The following is a 16,557-nucleotide window of genomic DNA, read 5'->3' on the forward strand; positions in this document are numbered from 1 at the left end:
TATACAAAAAAGAATTATCAAGTGATTGTCAATAATGCCCGGAGTGTCCGGATTTTATAGTAGGTAAAAAAAGTAACGTATTACTGGCTGCATTTAAATTTCGTTAGGATCGGAAAGTTATGTGAATCAATCTGTACTAATATGTATATTTTTATTAAAATGTTTCCATTTTTAAATAAACTAGGCAAAAATGAATAGGGAATTCCACAATTTTTCTTGGAAAGCAAAATAATTACCCCAATCCTCCCACGTATTCTTAAACACAAGATAAATTTAAAATGTTACAAGTACTTGAAACATTACATTTAATGTGTAGATTAATATATTTGTAACACATTTCATTACAAATTTTAAACGGTATTTATAAAAAATTCAAAAAAGGAAAAATTCCCTATTAATTTTTGCCTAGTTTACTTTATTGATTTGATTAAATTTATAGCGACAAAGATAATTTATCAACCACCACAGTGACCAATAATAATAAACAGTTTGATATCGACACATTTTTAAGTTATCTCTGCATCCGTTATTTTGTTTTGTAAATATTTTGTGAAGTGTATAGAAGAATTTTATTATTAAAAATTCCAACCGTTACACAAAATAAAGTTTGTTTTTGTTGACAAATAGTTTGTGGTTGGTTTTATGAGACGTACCTAACTATTTCTGTAAGTATTCATATTTTCACACGTAAACTGTTATATTTATGATTTATATCTGAAAGACAATACATTGGAAATTTATTTAACATACTTACAGTGATTATTAAGACAGAATTATACAAAGGATGCCAACTAAATTCTGCAAGTTATTATTAAAATAAATAAATTAATGTAGGCAATGTTATTATCTTTCAGTATTATGACCACATAATATGGAGAAATCAACTTCCCTGCAATATTTGATTTATTAGTTTCCGTCCAAAACCGAAGTGGTTTAACACGAGACTGCGCGTGGAGTCCTGCAAAGCTTTCGCATGGAGTCCGCAAGCTCAGTTCAAATCTACAACATTGACGAAGTGTGTCGCTTGAGCGACCTAAACATCACCTTTGATATTATCTGTTTTCAGTGCCTTTTTAACTGGTGACCCATTAAATAGATGTTCATAGGTAAGATAAAAATTACTTTTTCCAAATAAATAATAACTTCAATTGTGACAGCATAAAATCTGAAAATCGTTTCCTCTGAAAGTAAACAAAACAATTAACAACCTCTTTAAGAGGTAACACATCTTTCTTAACACATTTCAGCACTTTCAATTTCAAAAATTCCATTTTCAAGATAGTAAACGAAGTCATATATTTATACCTTTAAAATGACACATCGAAAACAGTAAAAATAGTGCTAATTTAAGTATCTCTCGTGTTTTAAGTAATTTACTTAGAAAACATTTTATTATACAAAGACTTTATTTATAAACAAAACCTTACTATGACTAATTTCGTGTGTTTATGGATACATTTACGTTAAAATTGATCTCATTTGTTTTATTGATTTCTTTTCTCTTCCCAATTTGTTAGGGGAATCGCGGTTTAACGTTTTATTATTAGGATTTCTTTTTAATCGGCATTTTCCGTATTGTTTGTTGAAGTCAATGCGTTTTTGTTATAAATACTATCTAGGTCATGTCGGCCATATCGTTCCACCAATCTTACGAAGTACTGGGTAGGTGACCTTACTTAAAATCAAGGAACTACCACCACTATTCTTGATATCAATTGATCTTGCATAAGTGATAACAAAATTTCATCCATATTGGTTAAGATGTCATTGACACTGATTCGGTCGGTTCTTCTGTAGTTTTTAATTTCATATTTTTAATATAATCTTAAATATAAAACGCAAATTTGTATAAACGTTTTACTTAATTAACAATTCTTAATAATTCTTTAACTTTTTTGTATAATGAGTCTGAAGTTTTTTTTTCAGTTGATGTACAATGTTTATGTTTTGTCAAACATAAACATTGTGCGATTTATGTCTATGTTTATATTTATTTTGAAAGATAATGTAAGTGAATAAACTAAATACAAGTAAACCAAATATATATTGCCATTTTTACCTTTAAGAAATGTTAATTTTTTCAATAGAATCGATAAAATTTTAAAATAAATAAATAATTTAATGAAAAAAAAATGTAAACGTTATACTATACCTATACTAATAAACTATCAGTATCCTTGAAATTTGCTGATAATTTTTTCATTTAAAAAAATATAACTAGGACTGCATGAAAAGGCGATAATGTTCGTTTGTGTCTTATTGAAGGAAAGAAACATTGACAAATCAGCTGTCATCGTGGGTTTTTTAAATTAAATTTTACTCTGAATCTGAAATGCAAACTGGCATTCGTAATTTATCCTGTTAGATGGATGGTGAGAGGAAACGTTAAAAAAATTGCACTTGAAATTAAATAATACCCGCATGCTCTTGAAACAGCTTAACAGAAAAATTCTCAAAGTTGATTGGTTATAATCAGACAAAAGCAAACTTAACAATACACATTTTGCTAAAACAAATTACTGAAGTGAAAGAAATAAATCTTGCTCTTAATTATCATAATCATAATGCAGAAGCGGTTTTGGCGTGAAATGGTTTGAGCTCGAGTCAGTATCGATTTCCACCTGTATGTTTTTATGCACCCCTGCGTACTACGTGATGACCTAGCGAGGTAGGTCGAGCTTACCTCGTAGTATGTATTTTATTTGTCTCTAGTTCACCCCCTAAAAATCAAATCGATTATTTTACACATAACTTGCGGAAGGTGCTATTTAATCTGTTCAAACTGCTGCATTAAGAATAAAAAGCTGTAAACGTTCCAGTGTATGTAATTTAGTCGAATTTGTTAAGAAATATTTTGGAATCTCTGTTATGTGCAACGGAACGCAGGAAAACAGTTCAGATCTATTTTTATTTGTGTTGGCAGATTGCGGAGTTCTTGTGAACGCATCTAATTTTAGCAAAAATCCTGATCAATCCTTCTGGTTTATTTAGAGTGTGATTTGGCGTTAAAACACGCGTATTTCGGGATATGACTAATAAGATGGGATTTTTATTATACAATTCTTTATATATTGTACATTTTAAATTAAAAACATAAGATGATTTTTCTTTGTTTTCTATTTTTCAATATATTTATTAAATTGTATTATTAAATATTATCAAATATACCTATGTATAAATTTTTCATCTAAAATTATCGCCAATTTGTAAAAAAATGTTGCCAAAGGATTATTATAGTCTTCAGACTTGAGCAAATGCTAAAGAGATAAAAGTCCTGAATTAATAAAAATGGTTGAAAATTCTGAATCCGCAAAAACACGTTAAAATACCGATGCTAGCAAATAAGAAATAAGAACCTTCGAATAAAACGGTTTGAGGTTGTATTACAATATTAACAAAAAAAAAAGATAAGAGGCGGCTATGGAAAACAAAATTTCTGAAAACATGCCGCGTAAGTTACCTAATAAACTGTCACTTGCCAATTTTATGTGTGAATTTTGTTTAAAAAATGATTTTCACTTCAGAACACAAATTCATGATATAATTTTATTTTTATTTAATTAAATTGATTAAATTAATGACATAACTTTTTATAATTATTTTATACGTTTACACTTATATCTCGCTTAAAGTACTATTGGGAGCATAAAAAGAGGGACATCAAATTTCTGGCAGTTTTGAAAAATTCGATGTAGTTCAAGCTTTATTGTCATTTTTTTTGACACTATTCTAGCTGACAGTTTAAAAATTTATTTTATACTCCTATTTTCCTTTTCCAAATGCCCTCTTCTTTTGATAAAGGTAGATTTTGATTGGGACTTTGCATTAAATAAATATTCACTACGTGATTACAGTTGGCGTCAAAAAAAAAACGGGAAATGAAATTTGACCTAATGTGAATTGGAAATTTAATTTGTCAATTTATGTCAATTTGTGTCTGTTTGACAGTAGTATTTCTGACACATAAGTGCAGTTTTTTAACCTAAATCCTGAAAGGCCGTTTCAAACTATAAAAATTTAATAAAATCTGACAGAACTTTTTCTGACAGTTCCCGTTTTTTTTGGAGCCAACCGTACTTACAATTATTCCCTACAATCTACAATACTTAATGACAACGTCAGTCAATTCCAAGAGGGTTAGAATGAGATAAGTGTTATTTCACATTAGAAGTCAAGACAATGATGTTGATGTCCCACTTTTTTGCCCGCAATAGTACATACAGTTGGTTGCAAAAAAAAACGGGAACTGTCAGAATAAAATTGACACATTTTTACAATTATTCCATAGTGTGAAACTTTTTCACGAGAGATAGGTTGGAATTATGGTCAAGATTCAATGACATTTTAAAAAATTACTTAATACGTATTGTCAAGCAGACAATTAATTGACAAATGAACAAAACCAAATTTACATTAGGAAAATGTTCTATTCCCGTTTTTTTTGCAACCAACTGTACAAAAGATAAAGGGTGTTCTTTTAAATTTGGCGTCAAAGTTGGCGTTGGAGAGTCGATTGAGAATGTACCACTCGTGTATAGTGGCATTCACAATCGACTCTTCAACGCCAACTTCCACGCCAAATTAAAAAAAAACACCCGTTACCTACCTAATGAAAAAAATCCAGTGGGAATTCATGGTCTACAAGAGTAGGTAAACAGAAAATTTAAAAAAATCATAATTCGGCTCCGATTTTCAGGGGGTGATTTCGTCCATCAAATATGTATCTCAGCAGATATTTTTTGTGAGGATTTATACTTTCCAATGGACAAGGTATTCAAAAAATCGATTTAGGTTCCGATGGTGCAGTAAAAAGTTAAAAAGAGGTATGTAATGTAAATAAATAAATATTTGAAAAAATGTAATAAAAACCGCATGTAAACAAATTACTCAATATTGTGTTAGGAATGTAAGAACATGGTCCATCTGTAACACATACACGTGCGTACAGATTACAGAGGAGTAAAAACAAAACTCGATTTTATTTTTATTCAAATTTTGACATCTTGTAATAATAATTAATAAAACACTTAGGTTCCTTAGAACTTAAATTTCATATACACTATAGCACTATTATCCGTAGATGTCTTTTATTAGTTCTGGTGTACTATTATAGCATTTCCTAAGCTATATATTGTTACATAAATGAGCATCTTTGCTGAAAATATTTTAACATAATACGCTGAAATGAAATCACATCAACAATTTAATAAAATGAAATGAACAATTTTAAATAACTTCAGATCACCAAAGTTTTAGCAAATATTTAATATTTGTTATTGCCCTCTGTAGGAGGTTTTCTAAACAAATTGGGGCAAAGTAAATGACTTTATTCCATTAAAAAAGTGAAGTGCAAAGTGTTATTTTGTTTCAAATTTTCGATCAATACATTAAGTAGATAATACCTACTGTTCTAGTTATATTTACATATATGTATGTACATAATATAATTTGTATAATGCAACGAATCGCACATTAAAACTTTTAGGATTTTGACGGGCAGTTCTATCATTGTTATAAGGACTATCTTTACTACTTTACTACAAAACTGGGTTGAATGAGGACAAAAATTAACAGGGGGTTGAAAAATTAGCATGTAAAACCCTATGGCCAGTCTTAAAAAAACTCGCTGTAGAAATCAACATGGACAATATCGAAACAACACATCTGATTTTCAAATCCACCCATAGAATAATTTTCTCTAAAAATGTTTCATTTGGGATTTGTTTTTGTTTATTATTTTCGTTATCTAAGATTATTGAGTTGTTATGTAGGTACATTATACGACTATGTTGAATCATTGATTATTTTTACTATTTAAAGATTTACTACGAATTAGATAAATGATAGGTACTTCGTAAAGTTTTCCTTGACCTAATTGTGTTTTATTTCCATAAATTACACACCGATTTGGATAATAATTTAATAATCATTTTAAGTAAGAATTTATAATTATTATTAGTAGCATTAAACACGTCCCGTATTCTCTTTATTTTAATTGTAACAGGCAACAAGATCATAAAGTATATTATATAGTATTTAACATAATTTTACAATAAATGAAATTTTGCAAACACTTGTATTTTTGTAAACAAATGTACGTTTTCAAAAATTTCATCATGTATTTGTATGTAGATTTAGTAATACATCTGTATTAATTATAATTCGTGAAACTTGGGTGAAATTATTTGATTCCACTAAAATCACTTTCAGATGCACATACACATACGTACCTAGCAGCAGATTGGTAAAACAATAATTTATTATTCAAGAATGTCTGTGTGTAAGGGTTCACATAAACCTTTTCTTAAAGACTAAAAAAGGTTGGGTAACATGAAAGAGTGTGATTATTGACCTGAAAACACTTTATGCGCAAGTTAGGGTCTGGTCTGCATTAAAAGATGTTTAGCATTTGAATAGCCACACCTGAATTTAGCATTGAGTTGCACGCACACATTGAGTGCGCCATTATCTTGATCTTTGCGTTTTATTAAGTACTGATAAAAATATTTAGAAGTAAATAGAGTAATCAATCTCAAACAACTCAATAATAATAAATTATTTTTAATTCTACAGGGTGAGCAACAATAACTGATACAGTTGGCAAAAAAAAATTTACATAAAATTTTCAAGACTGTGAATTGTACCTATTTCGGTTTGTTTTATTGACATTATTGACAGCTGGTATACATTTCAAATTTAAAACTCTTGGTTTTTGTAATCGTTTATTAGTAAAATGGTTTTCTCGTTGGAACATGACATAAAAGTCACCAAAAATCACCAGAATTTATTGCCAACTCAATCAGTACTTGTTGCTCACACGGTATAACAAAAAATCCATTTAATATAACATAATAACAATATCAGGTGTTCGCATGGATTTATTTCTGGTGTCTATTTGGAATTTGAAATTTTAAAATACATACATATGTATAAGTCAACACGTAGGGGGACGTAACTTACGATAGTTGTCACGTCATTACTCTGTCCCCAGCCATCTCCACTTCAAAATTTTAAATAACATCCTGTATTTATAAATACTGATAAGAAAAGGAGGCATCTTATTAGTGCGTATGTGTGAAAAAAGTGATAGGTTACAACAGAAAGTTTTAGAAATATCGATAATTTCGCAAATAAACGCACACGAAATCTACATATTGAAGATACGAAAAAAGTACAAAAATGATTTGCAGAAAAGTTTACAAAATATCAATAAACAAAGTACCTACATTATATATCCATCAAATTTAAGATAATGTTTATAATTTCCCGAGATATAAATGTTTTATTGAAGTTGAGCGAAGAAAGGTGTTATTATCGTGTGGAGACATTTGAAGAATTAATAAATTAATGTTACAAAAACAATAATAAAATTCAGATGTAATTTTTTTTATCCAACACCGGTTTATTATGAAGTCATAATAATGCCGAATTTGAATATAAACTAAGCAAAAATGAATAGGGAATTTTTCTATTTTTAAATTTTACATATCTACAGTTTAAAAATTTGTAATGAAATGTTAGAAATATATGTATTATGCACATTAAATGTTATGTTTCAAGTACTTGTAACATTTCAAATTTATTTCGTGTTTAAGAATACGTTGGGAGGATGGGGCAATTATTTTGCTTTCCAAGAAAAAGTGGGGAATTCCCTATTCATTTTTGCCTAGTTTATTTTCTGAAAAAAACAAACTCATTCATGTGGCCAGATTTTGACTTCCTTTTGTTTCGCGTTATTGAAGTAATTTAATTCCTTGTAATAAGCATCTCTGGATTTCTTCGGTAGCAAACTCGATGTGACTTCTTCAACATTTTTCGGTGTTGATAAACTCGTGCCGTAACAGCAAATAAGTCACTTGTATAATAAATAGCTATAAATTGATTTTCAACTAATATATCACTCGACCACAGTTCCCAGTACAATTTTTCGAATAACAAGAGTTAAATGAATGTGTTTTTTTCACTAGTCGTAAGTTTGTCCAACGAGGTTTGCCGACGTGTGAAAAAAACACTCATTTTACCACGTATATTATACAGGGTGTTATTGTACAGATATTTTAACCACGAGCTTCATGTAGAACTCGGAAAAAATATCTAAAAAATGTTGTCAAAAAATAAAATGACATTTATTTTTTGAGCTACAATTTTTTTAATTGCTTTTAGTCTTCTACGTTGTCAAACAACCTCGTAGGTAAAATTTCGGCACATTTTAAAAATACACCCTGTATATCATATTTTATACAACGTACACCAATGCGGTTTTCTTGTTTTAAAGCATATTTCCTATAGGTTACTTCGCATTGGCGTACATTTTATAAAACATGATATACATACAGGGTGTATCTTTAAATGTGCAGAAATTTTACCTACGATGTTGTAGGACAACGTAGAAAACTAAAAGCAATTTAAAAAAATTGTAGCTCGTGGTTAAAATATCTGTACAACTTTCAATAACACCCTGTATACGCTATTTTTTGCAATTTTGAATTAAAATAGCACAAATCCAACCCACAATAATTTGAAATACATTGCTTGACAAATTTTATTACATACAGGTGTCTCAAAATTGGCGTACAAACTACTTACTAAAATATGGGAAAAAATGTTTCCGACAAAAAAATCAATTATTTTTATTATTATTATTAACGGTAATACAATGTAAACAAAGATATATTCGTACATCATTACCTTGCAATGTTACCGTAGTGGATTTAAAATATTTTTTTCAATTTCCAAAGCTTCTAAATTCTCTATTATCCAAGATTAAATATTGTAGTGACTGATCTTGTACTTTGTGATAATATGTACGACTAGACTGACAATTTCACACATATATTTCAAAATAATTGACGTGTTAAGTGCCACTTTCAAAGACCGCCAAATCAGCAAATAAGTCCAATAGAATTTTTTAAACATTTTTCTGACGTTTGCGGCAATCTCTTCTACACCGTAGTGCACCGTTAGTACGTCATTTTTGGGACAGCCTGTATATGCTATCATGTTTTTTTTCGCATATAGTATTTAACCAACTTTTTCGACTTTCGAAAAGACTTTTTGATACTGTTTTTTTGTGTAGGGTGAAAAAAAGAAGGCTGTTTGGAAATTTAAAATGACAACTATAATGACACTATTTTAGTTCAAAATTGCAAAAAATAATATATCAGTCCTCTGTTTTTTATAATGACTCGCAAGAAGGTGGCCATTGGCCACCCACCCTGATGGCCTGATGCTATTAAATTTGTCCTTATTACGTCACTGTACGTTCCCCCTCGATGGCAAAATAGTTAGAGCGTTTTTCACGATCATTTTAAAATAACCCCGGTGGATGCTTTTCGTTGGGGCTCCTGTATATGATTTTTATGCATCACCTTTATTTCGACGAATGATCTTTAAAACGTTTTCTTTTTTAATTTAAATTAAAATATGTAGGTAGTAAAGTAATGTTCATAGCCAATACAGATGAAAATTGAGATACAAATTATGTTAACTACTCGTAGAAAATAAACTTCTACAATACATAAAGTCCATTCAAAAATCAAAAAACCAGCAACGTCGCATTTTCCTCGATAATTACTATCGGCAACGCTGTCTAGTGAAAATTTGGGAGACTTGTAATTTTGAGGATAAATGTTTATTAAGTGTCCTGTTTTTCTGGGCATGTTTAAGTAAAAATAATAAGAATCAATAAGTAAATAAAACGTGCTGCTAATAAAACAATATGAACGAAATTCAAAGCAATTGAATTTTATTTTGAATCAAATAAATATCATAATTTATAGTTACCAACATAGTATGAGAAAATATTTACCTAGGGTTTTTTAAATTTTACCAACCTAAAGCAACTTGTGGTGGTTTATTGATTTTTGAATGGACTTTATATCACTTTTTAATTGCATCGGTATCGAACTCAGCCGGCTACTCGTTGGACCTCTCGTCTACTGACTACTATGTACTATTGCGATCAAAAAATTTTGGACACTAATGTCATCGTGCTGTCATACATTCTAAAACGACCCTTATGCATTAATAACCTCAATTTTGATTGTGTCAATTTTGAAAATGTGAATGTCAGATTTACCGAGAAAATATTCAAGAAGTTTTAAAAATCAGACAAATGGAATAGAACGAGGTTTTAATTAATAAAAAATATAAAATAAATACCCAAATGTACTCGTATATTAAAAAAAATATATTTTAAACGGGTGTCATATTGACAACAATTTCATCTTTCATGTGACAGTTTCAATAAAGCATGATTTAGAGTAATTTTTTTAATGTGACAGAAGTTTGATGTCCCAAATTTTATGATCGTAATAGTACATTTTCAATTATCTGGATAACTTTTTACAAGGGAAAACATCCTTACTTCTTTTAATAAAGTTTATTTGGAGTTGAATACATTACATTTGAATGTAAACTCGGTACAGGTTGCAAAGACACACTTGTCATTTGCAACAGCACTTTTATGGCATTATAAGTCATTTGAAATTACTTTGAAACTGTACTTATATGGAAAATATTCAACCCAAACTATGATTTTCTGGTCCCTTTGTGCCTTTATTTGGTTCAGAAATATGAAAAAAATGCTGTTGCAAATGACAAGTGTGTCTTTGCAACCTGTACCGAGTTTAGTGACGAAAAACCGAAATTAATTTCTTCACAACTTAATACTTAGCGACAATTTACAGGCAAGAATTTGTATCCTTAATAAATTCAGACAGTTTGTTAAATATTTTTCTTTATACCATACTGTTATTAGGATTTATCAGTACTCAATGCTTGATTGATATGACACCTATAACAGTCTGGACCGTTATTCAAAATTATAGGCCGTTATTCAAAATGATCAGACCGAGGCCGTTATTTTTGCTGCCGTTGCTACGGTTACGGCACAAATGACAACTAAATTTAATTTTTGAAGTAAAGAGAAATGTCAGTCTTACAAATAAATCATCGTTAAATGTTAAGTATTGGTATAAAGAAAACTATAAAATAACATACGGCCGATATGGATATAACAGACTCGGTTGATTATAAAATCTCCGCTCCGCCTCGATTTTACAATATCTCAACCTCGTCTGTTATATAACCCATATCGGCCTAATACCGTTATATACTAAAACCACATGAATAAGAAGAAGATCTTCGTATAGGTATTATGTACTACGTCAATTCCGAAATCGCTACCGTGACAATACTTAGCTCAGATTTTCATTAACAACTGACTACCTAACTATTTTGAAAAAAATATATTAAATTTTACCCTAGAAGGTCATAGTAAATTGATTGCCTCAAACTATTCCTATTTTTCCGTTCAACATAATATGTACTATTATATTGTCTGAAGGAACATCGTAATATTTAATACGGAATATTTATTTTATTTTCTATGAGCAAGTTCACTTTTTAACAGAATAGTAATTTGTGTATTAAGGCCCAAAAAGTGAATGTTTTTCGTCCGAGTCTGGGTCTTCTACTCCTAGTCGAGGCGTAGCCGACACTTAAAAACAGGCTAGGACACATAACGTTTTTCGTGTCTTTTAGGCAAAAATTTTGAAAAACATGCTTGTTCACAATGGACATAAGACATAAGAAATACATAAGAGATACCTAAGAATAATTTATAAATTTGGGCAATTGGAAAATAATTTATGTGTCCATATACCTCGAATATGCCTTTTTGTACACAACAATAATGTTCACTGAGGTTACTTCTCATAAGTTACGTAAACATTAATAGTATATACACTGCATGTATCATGAATTTCTTATGCCTTATGTCAAGCTTATGTCCATTGTGAACAAGCACTTATGTATCTCGGGAAACAAACACGAAATAGTATATTATGCAACAAGTTTTATAAACGACACTTTAGACACGAGTTTTATGCTAGACACGAGCGAACCGTAGCGGAGCGAGTGTTTAATAAACGAGTGCCTAGAGAAGTTTATAAAACGTGTTGCATACTATACTTTTTCTACGACCAAATAAACAAATGAAACAAGCAATTTTTTTATTAAACGTTAATTTAAACATACAAACTAAATTCATCGAAATACACTGCGCCGCAAAATTATCGCATAAAGTAAAAATGAACCGTAGTTTTTTGTATTTTACTTCTTCTGCGATTTCCTTATGCTGAATCTCTTATTTTATCGTATTTCTTTTGTTTAGTAGCAAAAATCGCCATGTTGATAACTTCTAAAGTTGTTTATTATGAAAAGTTTGTATTAGTGTTATTGGTCAATTTCGTAAAGCATTTTGATTGTGGATTTGAGAGACGGTTAGTAAGAAGTTTTGGTTCCTTCAGTCATAAATTTCGAAAATTAATCCCTACGAACGTTTAAGTTGACATACAACAGCCGAACAATGTGCACAAATTGTTGTACCAGCCGAAGACGGTATTAATCAACAAAATATTGCAAATGGTCTTGATCTGCACCAGTCAACGGTATCTAGAGTTTTGCGTCGTTTCCACGAGACAGGAGAATACTCTAGAAGACCTGGACAAGGACGCAGACGAACAACAACAGCTCAATGGGATCGTTTTCTGCTTTTACAGTCGTTGAGACACAGAACTCTGACTGCTCCAGCTTTGCAACTTATGACTTTAGGAAGATATCAATTCCAAATTAGTGCAAATACTGTTAGAAGAAGACTTGCTGAACACGATTTAAGGCCCAGGATACCAGCAAGGGGCCCACAGTTAACAGCGGCTCACCGAAGAGTACGATTGCTGTTTACCCAAAATCACGTTGATTGGGAATTGGATCAATGGAGGTTAGTAATGTTCTCTGACGAGTCCAGATTTTGCCTGGATCAAAGTGACAGACGTGTCCGGGTGAACTGATGCTCAGGAGAGCGATATGCTCAATGTAACATTATCCCGAACGTCAATTTTGGAAGAGGGTCCGTTATGGTTTGAGCAGGTGTCACTTTCGACGCTCGCAATGAGTTGGTGGTGCTAGAAAGAGGAAACCAAAATGCGGCGACGTACATTACCAATATTCTGGAACCTCATATTGTCCCATTCCGACCATTTATTGGGATGACTTTATTTTTATGCATGATAATGGTCGACCGCACGTTGCGGGAATAGTGCAGCATTATTTCCGTGAGGTCGAAATTGGGCAAATGCAATGGCCAGCAAGGAGTTCAGATCTAAACCTCATCGAGTAATTGTGGTATCCTACAGATAAAAGAGTTAGAAGGTTACCAAATCTACCAACAACTTTTCATCAGCTGTCTTTGGGTCTAACTCAAGTTTGAGAAGAAATTAAGCAAAGAGTTATACAAAACCTCATTTTAAGCATGAGACAATGTTGTGCAGCTGTAATAAAGGCACGGTGTGCCAACACGCACTATTAAATGTTAAATTTCTTTGTTTTCTCCGAATTTGATTTTTTTTATTTTTTTGTTTTCTTGATTTCTTTGTTGTGTTCTGATTATTGTAGTGTTTACTTTTATAAATCTACTTCTTTAATACTTTACAGTTCGAAATGTTGTAACTGGAAATAAATTTGGCTCAAAAACACGAGTTTTGAAATTATGCGTTAATTTTGCGGCGCAGTGTATTATAAGCTCGCTCGTACTGATACCGTGATTTCTCAGGCAACAAATTGTTGGTGGTTTCTGCTGCCGCTGGGGTACCAATGAAATTTTCCTCTTCATTATCAGTTTCTATCAGGTCCATATTTGAAAAATTCAACGAATTATTTCACTGCAATGACGTTTTCTTTTACGCCGGATGCGAAACTGATGAACGTCAAAATACAAACTTGATCTAGGGCTGATGATGTTCAAAAAATTCAAGCCGTGTTTAAAGAAACTTCGAGCGTGTTTAATATGCCGAAAACGCCCGAATGAACATCAAGTTGTGACTAATGGACAATCGTATTTAAAGTGACGTTTTATACACTATTTGTCAGTGCAAAATGTGACATTTTAGAGAAGGGAGTAGAAAAAAAAATGTTTCAATGTACTTTTTTTAAATTTAACTAAGCACATATAATAATATTAATAATCTACCATTTTTAATGAGCTCTACAAAATGACATTAGAATAATCTATGAAAAATTACGGTAGTGGTACCAAGTGACCATTTGACAAAATAGTACATATATTATGATACAAGTTTATAAGGAAGCCTTTAAAGCACACGCGACGAGTTTATGAGCACGACACGTAGCGTCGCAAGTGCTTTAAAGGCCTTTATAAACGTGTATCATACGCTATTTTTATTATACCTGCACTACAATCTGAAAATTATAACAAAAAAAATAAATTGAAATACCTTTTCCGAAGTAATCTGTGTCATTAATTGTTGATTAATAATGTTGTTGTTTCGTTGCTATCATAAATTGTGTATAAATGTCTGTTTATCATTGTTCCAAATGTAGGTGAATTTGTTGTTAAAACTTTAGTGTTTTAAAGGCCTTTATAATAAAAAAGACATTTTTTATACTGGGTGCCCCAAAATTGGAGGCTACGTCTGTTGTATACATAGGCAGAATATAGCCTAAGGGAGTCCGTTTCGGCTCAGGGATGCGAGGGTCGCGGGTTTGATTCCGACCCAACGGGAAATTAAAAAAAAAAGGCTAGGTATATTCTATCTCGTGATTCGGAAATCACGTTAAGCCATTGGTCTCCGTCTATTGAGTTGATCATCATGCCCCTCATAGATTTGTAAACCAGTCCTAGACTGTGAAACAATTTTTTTTATAAAAAAATAAAAAAATTCGCGGAACAACTCAGTGGGGCAATGTCAACTTATGTTAGAAAATTATGAAAAAATCCTTTATCCTTTAGATTTGAAGATATGGGGGCTCAACAGGTGCAGCTTTGATCTCGTAAACACAGGGTCTCTCAGCACTGGCGGACCAAAATAATACGGTGAATTCATCATCTTCTGGGAATAATAGGAAAAATGTTCAAAAAAATCTATCTTAAATAGTAATTAGGAAAGAAGCAATTTAAACTGACCAATCCTGTTGTTGATGTTAAGTTACCTATAAATTAGTTTTCCTGCTTTATTTGTAACTATGGATGCATTCCAAATGATGCATATTGTTGGGTATCTGCATTGTTTGTGCAATGACGGACGTTTTTAGGTTATATGTAGTATTTTTCAGGTTATAGTATTTCTGCTACTCGTAGAATGTTCCCTATTGGGAAAAGGAACTGCGTACTCCTGAGCAGCAACTGTGGCACTGTCATCACACTGTCCATATAAGACAAGCATATCAAAATATTCTGAAGAAGTAAACATTAAGCGTTTTTAATGACTTTTGTAATTGTCAGAAATAATTTATCGTGACTTATAATATTCAATTATTATGTCTTTGCAACAATCAAATTTGTTTCGACAGTTACTAATATAATTTTTTAAGGTAATTTTATATCTACACGCGATTGGTCAATTAAAAACGTTCTTATTTTAAAATCCAATGAGGATGGATTTTAAAAAATATTTTTCCTATTATTCCCCGAAGATGATGATTTCACTGTATTATTTTGGTCCGCCAGTTCTGATAGACCCTGTATACAGTAATACCAAAATTTAATACATTCGAAAACAAATTGGTCGTGCTTATAAATTGTTGTTAAATTTTTATTTTTCGCTTTATGGATTCGATTATTGGAGAGCTAATTGAAATTCGAATTTGAGAAAAGTGATTTTCGCCCATTTCTAGTACGGTGCGATCAATTAAAAAATAAATCGAGTCGGCGTGTTACCTATGGCAACCCATGCTATAGCATAGGCTCCAAAGCAAACTCGATTTATTTTTTAAATGATCGCTCGGTACATATAAGCTATGTTATAAACTCTATTTTCGGTTCCTCAGTACCATGCTAATATGGTACTGAGTATGGTACCATATTCGCATGGTACTGTTTAGTGCATGGTTTAGTGTTATTGTAGGTGGCGATCAGCCACTGGCCACTGCGACAATCACCTTGAGTGCTTTCGCGACCATGTTTACGGTGTACGAAGGAGATTTGTCCACTGATATTCGTACTATTGTTAATTTTTACTAAACATTTTACAGTGATGGGGTTTTACATTGTTAAAGAAATTGTGGGAAGACACTAATGTAACAGACTACTGTGAACCAAATACCCATGATATTCATTTATTATTACTTATACTTACGGCCATGGTTTGAACGTCTCACAAAGTAAATCCAGGCTGTTTTCAACTTACTTTTCTAATGTGTTTTTTTATACTTAGTAAAAGATAACTTTAAATAATATTTATTTATGATAGCATCAAATGTAGTAGCTACTGCCTTTTACGGTTTGTATTCTAAAATTCACAATAATTATTATAGGTCCACATGATGTAATTGTCAAAAACAAATTAATTATTGCGCAGTATTAATGCAAACGGGCATTATTTAATGAAGCTACCGACTCCAATAACAGAGGGACATCCTGTTTGCACAAAATACTTTTATTGTCAGTGTCACGAAAACTAGGAATAATCTAAAATTTGCTTAAAATTGATATAGTTACATACAGAGGGTTATGGAAGTCCACGTAATAAATTAAATCAC

The 16,557-nt window shown here is 31.2% G+C and overlaps 1 protein-coding gene across 2 annotated transcripts in view; it reads left to right on the forward strand.

The window, feature by feature from the left end:
* The first annotated feature begins 534 nt into the window (after positions 1 to 534).
* Positions 535 to 16,557, forward strand: part of axed (axundead) — a 30,681-nt gene continuing 14,658 nt past the window's right edge. Inside the window, exons 1-3 of one of the 2 annotated variants that reach the window (XM_069044723.1) lie at positions 535 to 665; positions 911 to 1,106; positions 4,697 to 4,823. The gene's annotated coding sequence lies outside the window, so the exon portion shown is untranslated. The remainder of the gene's footprint in view (positions 666 to 910; positions 1,107 to 4,696; positions 4,824 to 16,557) is intronic. The other variant, XM_069044721.1, reaches the window with a different exon arrangement.

This window comes from Tenebrio molitor, chromosome 1 (genome assembly GCF_963966145.1).
Source record: "Tenebrio molitor chromosome 1, icTenMoli1.1, whole genome shotgun sequence".
NCBI classification, from domain to species: domain Eukaryota; kingdom Metazoa; phylum Arthropoda; class Insecta; order Coleoptera; family Tenebrionidae; genus Tenebrio; species Tenebrio molitor.